Source organism: Thamnophis elegans, unplaced genomic scaffold (genome assembly GCF_009769535.1).
Source record: "Thamnophis elegans isolate rThaEle1 unplaced genomic scaffold, rThaEle1.pri scaffold_38_arrow_ctg1, whole genome shotgun sequence".
Classification (NCBI taxonomy): Eukaryota; Metazoa; Chordata; class Lepidosauria; order Squamata; family Colubridae; genus Thamnophis; species Thamnophis elegans.
Window position 1 is genome coordinate 89078 of NW_022473861.1, and position 16652 is coordinate 105729.

The window sequence follows — 16652 nt, forward strand, 5'->3', positions numbered from 1 at the left end:
AATTTCTATGATATAGAGAACACGATTTATCTTTTTGGCTTTTCTGTATAGCAGGATATTCATTAGTAATAAAATATATAGTTTTCTAGAATATAGGTCTTGGAAGTAATATATGGAAGCTTTCAATAGAATCATATTTGTCAAAAACAGATCAAGCCAGACTAATCTTATTGCATTCTTTGTAAAAGTGACAAAATTAATGGACCAGAGGAATGCTGTCAATATAATTTATTTATATGGACATCAGTAAGGCATTTGATAAAGTAGACCATAACCTACTATTAGATAAAGTAGAAAAATGTGGGTTGGACAGCATCATCACCAGATGGATTCAAAACTGGCTGACCAATCACACTCAACATGTAGTCCTCAATGGAACTGCATCTACATGGAGGGAAGTATGAAGTGGAGTACTCTGAAGCTCTGTTTTAGGCCCTGTACTCTTCAACATCTTCATCAATGATTTGGATGAGGGAATAAATGGGTAACTTATCAAATTTGCAGATGACATCAAGCTGGAAAGAATAGCCAACACTGTAGAAGATAGGCTTAAGATACAGAAGGATCTTGACAAACTTGAACATTGAGCACTATCTATCAAAATTCAATGGTGAAAATAGTAAGGTTCTGCATTTAGACAAGAAAAACAAAATGCACAGGTACAGTATATGTGGTACCTTCCTCAATATTAGTAACTGTGAGAGGGATCTTGGAGTCCTAGTGGACAACCATTTAAATCACAGCCAGCAGCTGCCAAAAATGCCAACACAGTTGTTGGCTGCATAAACAGAGGGATAGAATCAAGATCAAGTGAAATGTTGATACCAGTTTATAATGCCTGGGTAAGGCCACACTTGGAATACTGCATTCAGTTTTGGTCGCCACGATGTAAAAAAGATGTGGAGACTCTAGAAAGAGTGCAGAGAAGAGCAACAAAGATGATTAGGGGACTGGCGGCTAAAACATATGAAGAAAAGTTGCAGGATCTGGGTATGGCTAGTTTAACAAAAAGAAGGACTAGAAGTGACATGATAGCAGTCTTCGAATGTCTCAGGCACTGCCACAAAAAAGAGGGAGTCCAGCTATTTTCCAAGGGACCTGAGGGTAGGACAAGAAGCAATGGGTGGAAACTAATCAAGGAGAGAATCAACTTAAAACTAAGGAGAAATTTCCTGATAGTTAGAATAATTAATCAATGGAACAATTTGCCTCCAGAAGTTGTGAATTCTGCAATACTGGATGTTTTTAAGAAGATGTTGGATATCAATTTGTCTGAAGTGGTATAGGGTTTCCTGCCTAAGCAGGGGTTGGACTAGAAGACCTTCAAGGTCTCTTCCAACTCTGTTGTTCTATTCTATTCTATTCTATTCTATTCTATTCTATTCTATTCTATTCTATTCATTTAGTAATAATTATTTCTAAATACTTTACCAGCAGTGTGTAAAATGTTTTATTAGTTGAATTGCTTTTTTTACATTATAATAGCTGGTTCAACATTTTGAGGGGTAATTTATTACAGTATGGATGCTGATTTAACGAAATACATTCTTATCTTTGTACCTTTTTTATTCCCTGTTTCTAAAGCTGCACCATTTTCTGCGGAGTATATCATTCAATAGCAGTACTGGAGAGATTTCCTTTGATAACAATGGGGAAATAGTTGCAGGATTTGATATTATAAACTGGATCACATTTCCAAATCAGACATTTCTTAGAGTCAAAGTTGGAAGGATGGATCCAGGAACACTCTCTGACAAACCATTGACTATTTCTGAAGAGAAGATCATTTGGCCCAACCGGTTTAATCGGGTGAGATTCATCTTAAATCAAAATGGTTTGGTTTAATTTTATTACAATGAGTCACAACTTTCAGTTTGATACCTCATTAGAAAATGCATATATTGTCATCACTTCATTCTGAAGAAACGTCCACTTCTGACCTCTAACATTTGCTTTGTAGATAATCTATTGCAGTGATGGCTAAACTTTTTGTTATGCCCAAAGCCTGTGTGTGTACGCAACATTACATGTGGGCATCCCTACACTCATAATGCAATGCAAGTTTAGTTTAGTTTAGTTTAGTTTAATAAGATTTGTATGCCGCCCACTCCCTTTAAAAGTTAAAAAAATAAGATACAATTATTAAAATTCCACATCATGCATTTCGTCTAAGTGGGGCTGGATATTGATCAACAGCCCCAGGCCAGGTCTTGGTGGCTTTATGAAAGGCTGGGAGAGTGGTAAGGGTCCGGATCTCTATGGGTAGATCATTCTACAGGGCCGGTGTAGCTACAGAGAAGGCCCTCCCCGGGGGGGCTGCCAGACGGCATTGTCCGGTCGATGGCACCCGGAGGAGGCCCAACCTGTGCGATCTTGTTGCTCGTTGGGAGGTAAGTGGCAGGAGGCGGTCTCTCAGGTAGCCAGGTCCTAAACCATGTAGGGCTTTAAAAGTAACGACTAGCACCCTGAAGTGCATCCAGAGACCAATGGGGAGCCAGTGCAGCTCACGGAGGATAGGTGTAACATGGGTGTATCTAGGTACACCCAATATCACTTGTGCGGCTGCATTCTGGACCAACTTCAGTCTTCGAATACTCTTCAGGGGAAGCCCCATGTAGAGCGCATTACAGTAATCCAGTCTTGAGGTAACGAGGGCATGAGTGACCATTTGAAGTGCCTCCCGGTCCAGGTAGGGCTGCAACTGGTGCACCAGGCGAACCTGGGCAAAAGCCCCCCTGGTCACAGCTGACAGATGGTGTTATAACATCAGCTGAGGATCCAGGAGGACACCCAAATTGCGGGCCCTCTCTGAGGGGTGTATAATTTTGCCCCCCCCCCCCCCAGGCTAAGAGGTGGAATATCTGGACACTCTTTGGGAGGCAGCATCAATAGCTACTTGTTCTTGTCTGGATTGTGTGCAAGCTTGTTCGCTCCCATCCAGACCCTGACAGCCTCCAGGCACTGGCACATCACTTCCACTGCTTCGCTGAGTTGCCACGGGGCGGACAGATACAATTGAGTATCGTCCGCATATAGGTGATATTTGATCCCGTGCCGGCGTATGATCTAACCCAGCGGTTTCATGTAGATATTAAATAGGAGGGGGGACAGGACCGAACCCTGTGGCACCCCATATTTGAAGGGCCTAGGGGTCGATCTCTGTCCTCCAACCAACACTGACTGTGACCTGTCCGAGAACTACTTTAGGACGGTGCCTCCCACTCCCACCTCCCGTAATCATCGCAGAAGGCTACCATGATCGATGGTATCGAAGGCTGCTGAGAGGTCAAGAAGCACAAGGATAGAGGAATGTCCTCTAACACTGGCTCGCCAGAGATCATCGATCAGCGTGACCAAAGCTGTTTCTGTGCCATAACCAGGCCTGAAACCCAACTGAAAGGGATCCAGATAATCTGCTTCATCCATGGTCCGCCGGAGTTGAAAGACCACCACCTTCTCGACAACCTTCCCTATGAACAGGAGGTTGGAGACTGGTCGATAGTTGTTTAAGATGGCTGGGTCCAGGGAAGGTTTCTTAAGGAGGGGTCTTCCCCCACATGCCCTGTCCCCCTGCACATACTTGTATGACTCCCACTCTATCCCCAACCCCACACATATAATAGAAGGGATTTTCTTCTTTCAAATTTCCAGGATTTTTCATTATTCCATATTTTGTTTCAGCCATATGAGAGAGAAAGGATATTTGTACTTTTACAAATATAGCATTTGAAAGTTTTTCTATATTGTGAACTATATCTTTTCCCATTTTGAACAGGAAAGACCCTTGTCACTCTGTAATGAGAAATGCCATTCAGGTTACAGAAAGACCAAAATTGAAGGAAAATTGTTTTGCTGCTATGATTGCACTCCATGTCCAAAGGGGAAGATTGCAAACCAGACAGGTAAAAACAAAAGAGAGGAAGGGAGGGATGCAGGAACATTAAAAAGAAGAACACTTGAGCTAGGTGATGCTAGGAGTTTTTCACATTTCCTTAATTCAACAAGAAAAATAATTGTGAAATAAGGGACTAGGGAAATATGACCACACAACCACACTATTTTTAGTTTCAGAATAGAATAGAACAGGGATGTCAAACTCAGTATCATTGAGGGCCACATTAGGATTGAGTTTGACCTTGAGCGGGGACAGGGTGGGTTTGACCAATTTGATTTCATTCGTGTTGGAGGCACTTGTGGCGTCCTGAGAACTCTGCTAATGAAAACAAGCTTCCAAGCTCTGTTTCTGACTCTGACCACCTCCTACAACCTTCTGCCAGCAAAAATGGAGCTCATGAGGGCTGCATGCGGCCACAGCCGGAAAAGGAGCTCACCCTCCTCCAGCCCTTCTGTTTCCATTTTCTCTGGTAGAGGCACCATAAGCCAATCCTTCGATGTTTCCAGGGCAGTCCCCTAGCTAGACCTTGAGTTTAACACCCCTTGGTTAGGTGGTCCCTTCCAACTCTGTTATTCTGCATGCCCCGACAAATGCACGCCCGACAAAACCGCAGCACTAAAACCGCGATGTCGACAGCGCGCCCACAAAGGAGCGCCGACAAAGAGCACCGATAGAAATGTAATTAGGGTTAAGGTAAAGATTATGGTAAGGGTAAGGGTTAGGGTTAGGGTAAGGGTTAGGGTTCTTACATTGTTTTCGCATTGTTTGTTGATGGCGCGCTTCTGTCAGCGCTTTTTTGTTGGTGCACCTATGTGGTAGTGCATTTGTCGGTAAACCTTAATTCTGTTATTTTGAATGCTGTTCTCTTCAGCTGTTTTAGAAGAGAAATATAGAACTATCCACTTGAAACTGCCCCTGTGATATACTGTAGGTGCCACAGTCCATTCACTGCCAGTTCTACAGGGACATTCACCACACACTATCTAAATTTACAGGGCATCCTGATAATTTCATTCCTTTATTCCTTAGAAAACAAGGATAATCAATCTGTCTAAAAGTAGCAAAAAGGTACTACATTAAATATAAAGTTCACTCACACATGGCTGATAGAATTCACTGATATTAAGGGTTGATTTTGCTTTATTTCTTTTACCGGGTGACATTTTTGTGGTCAATGAACAAACAAAGTTTCTGTCTATCTAATAATAATGTGTTCTTTAGTATAAAATCTTTACCAAGAAAAAAGTGATTCAACTGGAGATCAATCATAGCAGTTGTGTCATTTGTATCAATAGATGCACCATAATATCATGCAATATCCTAAGGGTTTCTTGTAGCATTTTGACTTAAATATATACATTTGCCTTTCCAGATATGGACGATTGCTTCCAATGCCCAGAAGATCAATATCCAAACAATGAACAGGATTTATGCATGCCAAAGCATGTAAGTTATCTATCTTATGGAGACCGGTTGGCAACAGGTTTAGCCACATCAGCACTTGTGCTTTCTTTTATCACAGTTTTTGTGCTAAGAATCTTCTTGAAGTACCACAACAGTCCCATCGTCAAAGCCAACAACTGCAGCCTCTCCTACACCCTTCTTCTCTCCCTCCTCCTCTCCTTCCTTTGTTCTCTGTTTTTTATTGGTCGACCCACGAAGGTGACCTGTCTACTTCGACAGACTGCTTTTGGGATCATCTTCTCAGTGGCTGTTTCTTGCATGTTGGCCAAAACCATCACTGTAGTTCTTGCTTTCATGGCGACCAAGCCAGGATCAAAGATGAGGACCTGGGTTGGGAAAAGACTGGCCCTTTCCATTATTCTCTCCTGTTCACTTATTCAAAGTACTTTTTGTATTGTATGGTTGGGAATTTCTCCCCCTTTCCCAGACTTTGATGTGTGGTCCATAAATAGTGAAATAATTATAGAATGTAATGAAGGTTCGGTGGCAATGTTTTATTCTGTTTTAGGTTTTATTGGCTTCCTGGCCTTTGTTAGTTTTATTGCAGCTTTCCTAGCCAGGAAACTACCAGACACTTTCCAGGAAACCAAGTCGATTACTTTCAGTATGCTTGTGTTTTGCAGTGTCTGGTTATCCTTTGTGCCTGCCTACATAAGCACCAAAGGAAAATACACAATAGCTGTGGAGATCTTTGCCATCTTGGCCTCTAGTGCTGGGCTCCTGGCTTTTATCTTTTTCCCCAAATGTTATATCATTATAATTAGACCAGATCTTAATAAAAGGGAGCAATTAATAAAAAGAGCAAATTAAACTATGTCATCAACATTGTTCCCTTTTTCTCCAGTTGTGAAAACACAATGGTATCTCGTACTTAAATTGTACTTGACATATTAACCTCGACCAATCAGGACATTCGTATGCATTATCATTATTACAGTGACAACATCTCCCACAGTTGTGCATGTTCTTTCTATTCTTGCTATCTCTGAGATGAACCTTAAAGCCAAAGACTCTCACACACTCTATATTCAGTTTTGTTCTCATAGTAAAATTTAAATGATATTCTCTGTTTGTCCTTTACTGGACATGGTTCAACAACTTTACGAATCATCTCTAGGTAACACTCTATTTAGTTTAGGAAAAGTTGCTCTGACTTCCTTTACCTTTACAAAACAAGTATAATTCTGTTGCCTATTATCAGGATCCACTTTCACGCTAAATTATCTCAATCAAGCTAATATGCCTCATTTCATTTTCCATGATCAAATTACTGTGTCCAAAGTTTAAATAATTATTTGGTGATCATTTTAAAAAATAGCCTTTTTTCTCACAAAATTCACTCTAAGTACAGTAGATTATTTTTCAAGTATTCATTTTTGTCTACAATTAAACAGGGCCCCCTGTTAAATTTTACTACATACTTTATTGATTTGTCACATTTTATTGACATTATCTGTAATTTCTTTTTTTATTTTAATATTTTATTCATTTTCATTTTCATTTTATACAATCACTTATATACTGTGCATTTGCAAAAAAAAAGCCGTAAACACAACTCATCTTCCACCATGGAAAACCAACATAGCACTTCCATCCTCCATACACCCTTTCTTCTCCCCCTCCAACTTTCATTTCTCCCTTCCAACATTCCCCTCTTCTACTTCCCTTCCCCCTCAAACATTCCTTTCTCCCCTTCCCTCCATCTCACCCTCCTTACATTCCCCTCTCTCTCCCTCTTTACTTCTCCCTCTTCTTTCCCTCTTCTTCTCCCTTTGGTGTATTTCTCTATTCATTAATCTATTCAATTTATATCTTACACTAAAATTAAAAAAATGAAAAAAAGGGGGAAAAATAAAAAGAAAAAAGAAAAAAGAAAGAAAAAAGAGCAACAGTATACGAGTGCATTCTTCTTATTCTATGAGTTGAAACTATGTTTCCACCCTCCCCCCCATAAACCCCCCTCCCTAATCCCCTTCCGACTTCCCAGGTCCCATACCCGGCATAACTCTTTATCAAACACAGTCTGGAAAATATTAAAACCAAATAGATTAAAAATTAAAAAATAAAATATAAAGGAAAAAAAAAACGAATAAGGAAAAAACAAAAAAAAAGGAAAACAGGAAAAAATCAATAAACTCTCTACATTAAGCTCAGCTTCCCATCATTATTAAAACTTAAACAGTGTACATCATTCCTAATTTCATTTCATTTATTACTTGCAGGATTTCAAACTATGTTGAAACCAAGTAGGTTAATCAAATGGAATTCTCTAACTAGGGGCCTTGTCTCTTTATCTAAATGTCCAAACTTTTAATTTGTCCCTTATAAAGCAACTTAAACACTTCAAATATTCCTCTCGGTTTCTGTTCCAACTCCTCTCATCCTGCCTCTACCCGTGTCCATATATGTATTTTATTATCATCCATACTCCTCTCATATTTGCTCCACCTTCCTTCAAACCCCCTGAGTATATCCTTCCAAACATTATATTCAAATAAAAATTTCTATAAAGATCAACTTGCTTTCTGGCTCAAAATAAACTCTAATTAAACCTTCACTACCCTCCCATCTACGCCTCCCTTCCCAACTCAATTCGACCAAAACCACAATCCAAAAGCACCACAATCTCCGCCTTCCTCACCCTAGAGAATAAAACATAAACAGTTTATATGAAAATTCAAAGTTGTCCATCAAATCTTTTTTTTTAAAGTCCCATACAATATAATTTCCGAGGAGATCAGCATCGTTTCTTTCAGCCTTAATGTCTCTTCACCGGTATACCACTATACCATTTTATACAAGACAGAGTCACAAAGTTATTCAAGTTAAAATTAAGCAAATGTTTTGGAAGCATAACTAAGTACTTATTCTCTGTTCCTCCACCCCTCCGGAGGGGAAAAACAACACCTCCCGCCTTGTAGCTGTGTGATTGGTTGTCTCTCTTCTACTTCTCCTTGTCTTTGTACAAGTCCGGGTAATTCAAGAGGTCCCGCCTTTAAGATCTTATTGTAAAAGTCTCGAGTTTCGCAAGGTGATTTAAGGCAATGTTTTTGATCATCAAGTGTAACTGTAATACCAAATGGCACCTCCCATCTGTACTGTATCTGATTATTTCTAAGTTCTTTAGTTAAAAAGACATAGTCTCTCCTGGCTCTTAACATCTGGGGTGGCATTTCTTTAAAGACAATCAGGTTCTGTCCATCAATTCGCAGCCTATTATTGTAAAGCTCTTGTAGTACCGCGTTTCTGGATTCTTTTGTAGCAAAGTATATAACTACATCTCTCGGGAGCTGTTTCTGTTTTGCTGTCCACGAATTATGGCGGTAAATTTTTTGGATCTGCCAATCAAAGTTGAGTCCCGGACTTCCCACCAAACGATTGAGAGCCTCAGAAAAGGTCAGCTTCAAATTCTCCTGATCATTTTCATGCAATCCCCTAACTCTTATTGCAAACGCAGTTTTTTTATAGTTTGTCATAACAAGTTGTCTCTCTGCCTTGTCAAATTCCTGTTGCAACTTTTCAATTTTAGATGTCAGATTAGAGTTGGCTTCTTCCAAAACTTCCAGTTTATCCTCCATTCCTGCAATATAATCTGTCATCACATTTATAACCCCGATGGTATCCTCCTTTGTTTGAGCAATCTTGGCATCAAATTTGTCACATAATTCCGAAATAAATTGCATCATTTCCTCTTTAAATTCTCTGAGAGTTTCAAAAAGAAATTCTTTCGTTAACAAATCTCCAGTAGGGGGCGTAGAAGACAAAGACTGTGGCTTTATAGCGATTACTTGGGAAGCATTGTTAAAAAAACGTTTCGATTGCTTTGATTTGGGAGCCATGATAAGAGAAAAAAAAGAACAAACAAAACCTCTGCGCACCTTGATTTGAAATAAAATACTTTCAGTAAACTTTGGCAGTTAATAAAGAGAGATCTTCAGGAGAACAGGGTTGGTTAAATATATCATATATCAACTGCGAAGGCTGTAAATCGCCATTTTGAAAAACAATTAAACAAAGGAGTTTTTTGTAAAATTGAAGCTGGTATTTTAAATAGAAAAAAAAGGTTCACCGGTATGGTCACTGCTCAGATTTATCTTTAACAAGTTAATTACAAAATCTTGTACTGAGAGGGGGGGGTAACTCGCCTTGAGCTGAAAAAAGACAGCTGAGAAGCTTTGGCCGGAGTAATGACTCAGCTTTCCGTTGAATCACTCTCTTTCATTCACAGCCAAAAAAAAATAAAGACTGTGAACATCAAAGAGGACTCTAACTAGCTGGGGTCCCTCCCTGCTTTTTCCTTGCCTGGAAAAAGAGATATCTAAGATTTAAATAGATATACGAACCAAAACTCTGAAAGCAGCTTCGTTAAGCTACCATCGGCGGCAAGCCCCTCCCCTGGACATTATCTGTAATTTCAACATACAAAGTATTTTTGGTAATTAATTCAGTAAGGTTTTCAGTGAAAATGTTTTCAATCTGCTAGTTTAATGAGGGCTTCCTTACTTAGATGCCAATGATGCAGATGATGGAATGGCAGAAGTGAAGTAGAAGCAAAATAAAAATAACATTTTTGTTCCATATATGTAACTTTGTACATGCATGCATGTTGATGTTGATGTTGATGTTGATGTTTATTTTATTTATATGCCACCCTTTTCCCCCGAAGGGGACTCAGGGTGGCTCACAACTCAACTAAGGGAGGCGGATACAGACAAAAAATTAAAATAACGCGGAACAATACATAATTTAAAACACACAACAGTCATACCATTCGAGAAGGGGGTAGAAGCTTTTTTAGCCCCAGGCCTGTCGGAATAGCCAGGTTTTGAGGGCTTTGCGGAAGGTCTGGAGGGTGGTGAGGGCTCGAATCTCCACGGGGAGTTCGTTCCAGAGAGTCGGAGCAGCCAAAGAGAAGGCTCTCCTCCGAGTAGTCGCCAGTCGACACTGGCCAGCGGATGGAATTCGGAGGAGGCCTAATCTGTGGGATCTAATCGGTCTAGAGGAGGTAATTGGCAGCAGGCGGTCTCTCAAGTACCCAGGTCCAATACCATGAAGGGCTTTATAAGTGATGAATAGCGCTTTGAAGCGTATCCGGAAACCAATAGGCAGCCAGTGCAGCTCGTGGAGGATAGGTGTTATGTGGGTGAACCGAGGTGCATCCACGATCGCTCCCGCGGCTGCATTCTGGACAAGCTGAAGTCTCCAAATGCTCTTCAAGGGCTGCCCCATGTAGAGCACGTTGCAGTAGTCCAGTCTAGAGGTCACAAGGGTGTGAGTGACTGTAGTGAGGGCCTCCTGGTTCAGGTAGGGATGCAACTGGTGCACCAGGCGAACCTGGGCAAATGCCCCCCTGGTCACAGCCGACAAGTGATGTTCAAAAGTCAGCTGTGGGTCCAGGAGGACTCCCAAATTGCAAACCCTGTCTGAGGGGCGTACTGTTTGACCCCCCAGCCTGAGAGATGGAACACTTGGCCAATTAGTAGGAGGGAAACACACCAGCCACTCGGTCTTATCTGGATTGAGTACAAGCTTGTTAACCCCCATCCAGTCCCTAACAGCCTCGAGGCCCTGGCACATCACGTCAACCGCTTCATTGAGTTGGCACAGGGCGGACAGATACAACTGCGTACCGTCTGCATACTGATGGTATTTTATCCCGTGCCGTCGAATGATCTCATCCAGCGGCTTTATGTAGATATTAAACAGGAGGGGGGACAGGACCGAACCCTGCGGCACCCCATAATTCAGGAGCCTAGGGGTCGATCTCTACCCCCGACCAATATCAACTGCGACCTGTCCGAGAGTAAGAGGAGAACCACCGTAGGACAGTGCCTCCCACCCCCACCTCCCGCAGTCGTCGCAGAAGAATACCATGGTTGATGGTATCGAAGGCCGCTGAGAGGTCAAGGAGCACTAGGATGGAGGCATGACCCCCATCCCTGGCTCTCCAGAGATCATCGATCAGTGCGACCAAAGCAGTTTCCGTGCTGTAGCCAGGCCTGAATCCTGACTGGAAGGGATCTAGATAATCGGTTTCCTCCAAGGACCGCCGGAGCTGGAAGGCTACCACCTTCTCAACCACCTTCCCCACAAAGGGGAGGTTGGAGACTGGACGATAATTGTTTAAGACGGCTGGATCCAGAGATGGTTTCTTCAGAAGGGGTCTCACCACCACCGCGTTTAGAGATATCTTTAATATATCATTTAATATATCATGTGTGTGTGTGTGTGTGTGTGTGTGTTGTATTTGTGCTGATAAATAAATAAAGAGAGACTAGTATAGATCTATTTCAAGCTATTTAGCTCTCATCAGCTAGCCATACCCCTACTGGGATTAGAACCTGTGCTGTATTACATCTTAGGCAGTTGTGTTAACCACTAAGCCACAAGGTTCTCCTCCTTTATCAGCTGAGCCAGGGAAATAGGTATGTATTTAGTGTCACAACCCCTGGTATGCCCAAATATGGGAGAAGGCCTACTGCTTCCTTTGTCTGTCTATCGGCTTGTCACGAGAGACCATCCAGACAGAAAGCCAATATTTTTACTGTTGCCTTTGTTACATTTGTGTTGTATTTGTGCTGATAAATAAATAAAGGGAGACTAGTACAGATCTATTTCAAGCTATTTAGCTCTCATCAGCTAGCCATACCCTTACTTGGATTAGAACCTGTGCTGTATTACATCTTAGGCAGAAATGTAAGTGCTGCAAGGACTTGGTTATTCTTTCCCAAATACTCCAATATATTAACAATTTGTCTTACATTACTTCTCATTTGTCTCCCTTGTATAAAACCAGTTTGATCATTGTGAATCAGTTGCTGAATAACCAACATCAACCTATTTGCTAGCATTTTGGTAATTTTTTTATAATCTGTATTGAGTAATGATATAGGCCTATAATTATTTGGCTGACTAAGATCTTGATCTTCTTTGGATATCAAGGATATAAAAGCTGTTCTCCAAGATGGAGGTACCTTTCCTTTCATTTGGATTCTGTTAAATAATTCCTTAAGAGGTTCTACCATTTCTAATTGCAAATTTGTATAGTATTTTTATGGTAAACTGCTGTCAAGCCATCTGTGCCTGGTGCTTTCCCAGCCTTTAACTCTCTAATTACCTGGAGGATTTCCCCCAAAGTTATTGGTTGATTCAATCTCTCCCTTTGCTCATCCTTAACTATAGGTATTTTTTCTTTGTCCAAGTATCTATCTATATCTAAGCCTTGTATTTTATCACCCATGTACAATCCTGTAGAAAATTCAAGGAAGGCCTTTTGGATCATATCCTGTTGATAAACTTCTTTATCTTTATAATATATTTTTTGTATATTACGAGATTTTTGTTTCTTTCTAGTCATATATGCTAACCATCTACCTGGTTTATTTGCATTGCAAAAAGTATTATGTTTAGCATATAACAAATTAGTAGCCACCTGATCTGACATCAGCATACTAAATTGCGCTCGTAATAGGGTAATTGCCTTTTTTATCTTCTTATCTCCTGGATTTGATATTAACTCCTGCTCTTTCTCCTTAATCTCTTCCTGTAGTTCCTTTCTCCCCCCCCTTTCTATGTCTATGTAACTTATTTAAATTTATTAGGACTCCTCTCATTTACGCTTTGCTTGCATCCCAAACCATTTCCATAGATGTACTCTTGTTCATATTAAAAACAAAATATTCTCTCAACAATTTTTTTACATTCATTGACATTTTTCTTATATCTAAATACATTTTCATTTAACCTCCAACACCTTCTAGATTCCTTCCCATATTCCAATTCCATCCAAACCAGGTTATGATCTATTAAGGCTCTGGAACATATCTTCGTCTTCTTTACCTTAGAAAGCAAATTGTAGTTAGTATAAAGTCAATCCTAGAAAAAGATTGAAGTCTATCAGAAAAGAATGTAAAGTCCTGTTCTTTAGCATTTCTTTTTCGCCAGATATCTCTTAACTCCAAATCATCCATAATATTGAAGAAAGACTTAGGTAATTTCGCACATGTTTGGATATTTTGCAAAAGACCCTTCTTGTCTTTCTTGGTATCCAAAACTCCATTCCAGTACCCATTAATATGCAGGATCTATAGTCCCATTGTATTAACTTGGTATGGAGCATCTTGTAGAATTTGTCTTGTTGATTGGGGGTGTATACTCCCATTAAGAGTATTTTTCCCTTCTAATAATAGTTTTATTGCAATATATCTTCCTTGAGAGTCTGCTTCAATTAGTTCAGCTTTCATATCCTTTCTTAGTTATATAACTATACCATTTTTCTTCTCTGAGGTGGAGGCTACAAAATGTTGTCCAAGTCTTGCATTCATCAAATATTTCTGGTCATTTGTTCTAATATGTGTTTCTTGCAGGCAAATTATATCATTCTTGAAATGTTTCAAATAATGGTTTATTTTTTTTCTTTTTATGTGGTGAATTTAAGCCATTGACGTTCCAAGTTAAGAATTTAGTTATCATCTTTAGCTCCCTGAAGCTTTTAAAGAGCCATCTGGAAAGCCTGTAGTTTGGTTTTTGGCCTGACTCCTCCCAACGCTTCTGAGCTAGTATCTGTGGCTTCTTGAGCCGTTGTCTGAGCTTGTTGCTGAGCTTGTTGCTTCTTTAGTTCTTGTTCCATACGTCTGGTAACCACTCGGGTTTGTCTTTGCTCCTTGGATCCTTCTAATTCCGCCAAAGGGGTCTGAACTTGGGCCACCTCCAATGATCCTTGAGTATCTTGCTGTCTGGTCTCTCCTTCTTGCTCTTTTTCTCTGGATCCTGGAGGCGGAGGATGTCCAGCCTTTAGTACATTGCTGTAAAAATCTCTGGCCTTCCAAACTGAGTTGAGACAATATCTTTGTCCCAGGTAGCTGACTACTAATCTGGCTGAAGCTTCCCATCTGAACTGTAACTGACAGTTTTAGAGTTCATCCACTAGGAATGCATAGTCTTTTCTAGATCTCAGAATTTTGGGTGGGATTTCCTTCAACACTATCACCTCCTGGCCCGCAATCTGCAACTTGGTTTTATAAGACTATTGTAGTATCAAATTCCTCATGTCCCTTGTGGCAAAATACGCTACAATGTCTCTTGGGAGTTGTTTCTATCTGGCAATAAATGAATTAACATGATATATCTTGTCTATTTGCCAGTCAAAGTCCCCTCTTGACCGGCCCACCAATTGATCAAAGGCTTCTGAAAGAATCTCCTTCAGGTTTTCTTGATTTTTCTCTTTAAGGCCCCTTATTCTCAGAGCAAATTCCATCTGTCTGTACTGCAGCATTTTGATTTCATTTTCTGCATCGTAAACCTTGCCTTGGACTGCGTCTATTTTAATTACCAAATTAATATTGGACTTATTAACTTCTTCCACTTTTTCCTCCAAAACAGATACATAGCCAGATAAGCATTTAAAAGTTTCTAAAATATCTTCTCTAATTTCTGTGAGTCTGAACTCACAGAGGAGGGGGGTAGCAATGACTCTCATTTACTTGTCAGGGTGAGGGAACTCCCAGCACTTTTGGAAGCCATTGTTATTTTGGTTTTCTTTGAAGCCATTTCCTCAGTTAAGCTTATCTTCCACCAAATTAATACGTCCAGACAAACTGCTTGTTCCAATTATTACTCTGTAGCTTGCTAATAAATCACTACTGTTTTAAATGATTTTAAGCTCTGTGGTAGCTTGTAACATTACAGCACAACCCCACCTTCAGGACTCTTCAGCACCATTTTATCTTCTGTCTCGTTAGTTTTAGTAGAAGGTATTTTTAGAAAAATTGAGTTAAAGTTTGTTTATACATACTGTTGTAAGTTCTCCGGTATTGCTCTGCCTGTTTTGGATTCAGGTGTAAATCAAACGTTGAGCAGGGGTGAACATGTGCCTTGGTTTCTGCAGAAAAGCAGAATGAATTCGGAGTTTGCTGAGTTGCAGGGAGGCTCACACATTCCACATCCCAGAATTATCTCCTGGGGGGTGGTTAATGGAGCTCTTCCCAAGCTCAGCTGCTCTCCCCATTCTTCTTCACCAGAAGAAGAGGTAATCAATCTGTCAGACAGCTGATGAATGCTGTCCAGACAGCATAATGTGATCTCGGGACTGGAGCTGTTAAAGAAAAGCAGCTTCTTCAGGCGACACGGGCACCTGAAGTAGCTCATTTCCTTTTTTAATAAGTGACATGATTAGAAGTTAGGTAGGATAGAAAGAAAATGTCTTTTAATAAAGAGTGTTATAATCAAAAGTTAGAATAAGAGATAAAAATAAGAGAAAGTTATACATTTTTATATAATAAAATAAAAGCAACAACAAGAAAACATGGAATAATTGAATAATGAATGACTGCAACTTAATATAATTACATACTACTATTAGAAATATATAAGTTGATTGAATGTAACAATTATGATTAGTTTTATTAGTTTTATTTGTATTAGAAGGTATGACGCTGTTCACGCATTGATTAAAAAAACATAATCATAAGATACAAACAAATCACAATATAAAGATACTAAACAGAAACAATCAACATAAGATAAAACCATAAGATAAAAAGCAATTAAGTTATAGTCATAAGAAGCTCAGGAAATAGATACATACAAATAAATAAGGAAGAGAAATTTCAAAGTGAGGGATTTATATATTTGGCTCTAAATCTTAGGGCTATCCTACCAAAGCCTGAATGAGTGGATGCCATGAAAATAAAGCTTCATAAAAACCATAGAGAGAAACACATTTTTTTTTTTGTATTATGTTTGTTGCCCCATTCTAACTCTTTGTTTTCTTAGATTAATAGTTGCCAACTTTGAAGTAGGTAAATCTAATTTCTCATATATTTTTTTATAATTGTAGGTATGGAGGTTACAATGATACATCAAAATAAGAGGGATACTTTTTCTGTCTCAAAAAGAAAATGATTTAAAAATTATAATTTTATAGTGCTATTTAATGCCTCCTAAAAGGTACCAAAATTTGAATTTTTTTAAAAAAACTTCCACAGTGCTTTTTAAAAAATTATTTAAATGTTGCTGCCATCTTGTTTTGCTTTCAATAACTTTTTTCTTAGTATAGGGAAAAATCATGGCTTGGGAATTAACCCAGGCAGGATAACCTATAATTATGAACTTGGAATTGGCTTGAAGCTTCTTTGGGTCCATGGGGAATTCAAGAGGCCTGTTAATGACATTACGGATCAAAGTAAATAAGACTTGAATATCCTTTAGCACTGCAGAAGGAAAGCTGCTAACACAGAGTGGCTGCATTAACAGACCAGTAAGAGATGCTTTGTGGTTTGCTTCCTTGACTTCG